Genomic DNA, 1851 nt, shown 5'->3' with positions numbered 1-1851 from the left:
AAAAGAAATGGAAAAACGAAAGGACATCACAAACATATTCAATTATTTAGCCCCGGCGATGTCATCAACTGACGTTATGCGCGTGCACGCGACAGAGTGCAGTCGAATTCTGGCAGGCAGTCGAAATTCAGCACAACACCTGTTCGGACACTCACTCCTGGAGAAACCACTCGAAGAACTCATGTCTCATTTGCATCATCCAACGAATAAGCCAAGGAAAAAAACAGCCAGAATGTCTTGAAAACAAAGAACCACAGAAAAGTATGAGTAAAGTATTTGCTTCAAATTCAGCAGCTCTGGCTCAGATGATGATGCGGTGCTAGTCTCTCATCAAGGTCACTTAATCTGCTATTGCCGTGCACTCTCTCCGTGCACGCGCTACCCCACCCTCTTAAAAGGGACATACCAAACTAAAGCAGTGCTGTCTGGAAACATGTAAAAGTGTCAAGGGTTACACATATTTAAAACACTTTTAGAAACATCATGCTATGTTCTCATCTCTTGGCACTTTTAAGCAAAAAACAAACAAACAAACAAACAAACAAACAAACAAAACCCTAATTGAATGCTGCATAAAATAGTTTTAAAAGCCTGTTTTATTCATTTCATTTGAAATATCTGACTTTTGCCACTCAAATCTCTTTCTGCTTATTAAGATCCTTATTCTGCTTTTTATCCATTTTTACTTGCTATGTTTTTTTTTCTTTTGGAACTAAAAAAGTCATTGACTAAACTCTCTGTCTTTTACAATTCTGCTGGCATCTTATTTTGTGTGTGCCATGAAATAAAGTTATTTGGGATTGTAAATGATTTTTTTTTTTCAACATGATACCCTGATTTAGAGTCATTGTAATATTTGCATAATGATTCTTATATGAACTAATCTTTTTTAACCTTCACAGTGTTTGACTATAAAACAAGGAATGATCCTAGTGATGCTTCTGTGAGGGTCAGAAGAGAAGAGAAGAAAGGAAAAGAAAAATATGATCAGCTTCCAGCAGAAGCTTCATCTGTGCAACCGGACGCAGACCTGCAGTTCCTGCAAAGTTTGCTGCCTGCCCTAAAAAGGATCTCAGACGCAGAGAGTTCGCCAAAGCTTCAATACAACAGCTCTTGTTTGAAATAGAGTTTAACCGTGAGTTGATTTTTGTTCTTGTTATTTGTGAGATTTTACTATTATGAAATTGTTCCTTGAGGTTATATGATAACTGGACCACCTTTTAGCAAGCAAAACTTAATATCTCAAGTGTATTTTGATGTAAAAATGTTTTGATATTTGTACTTGAAAACAAGACAGAAATACTGAGGAAGGAAAACCTTTTTAAAAAATTGCTTTTGTTCTATGATCATAGTAGTTTTTATCTTTAGATAAAGAGCTAGACAGAACATGCACAGATATAAAAGACACAAACACATTTCAAGTAATGTTTCAAAAAATGTTTTATAATTGATGTCTCTCTCTCTCTTAAGCACAATTTGAACCTCATAAAGGAATGCGCAGGACTAATTCAAAGGAACACTTACCTCCCAAAGTGTAGATATATTATACTCACTTGAGTTGAGATTTCATTACTGGTCGAAAGAAGCATCAGGAAGTTTTCGGTGTTCGTCCATCATCACTGAGAGCTGTCCGTCTCATCCATCTGATCAACTGCTAGTGGCTGAACACTCAAAAACACTGAGAAGGATAGAAGCTAATGGACTAAATAAAAGAGTCCATGTAGAAGGAGTCGTATTTTTTTTTTTTTTTTTTTTTATACTTTATACTTTATTTAATAACATTTTATGGAAGAACCGAAACAGAGAAAGAGAGATGGATAAGGACAGTACCTCTGAATAGGATTCAGAGGA

This window comes from Labeo rohita, chromosome 25 (assembly GCF_022985175.1).
Source record: "Labeo rohita strain BAU-BD-2019 chromosome 25, IGBB_LRoh.1.0, whole genome shotgun sequence".
In the NCBI taxonomy this organism is placed as follows: Eukaryota; Metazoa; Chordata; class Actinopteri; order Cypriniformes; family Cyprinidae; genus Labeo; species Labeo rohita.
The sequence above is the reverse complement of the archived record's forward strand: the minus strand, read 5'-3'. Positions refer to the sequence as shown.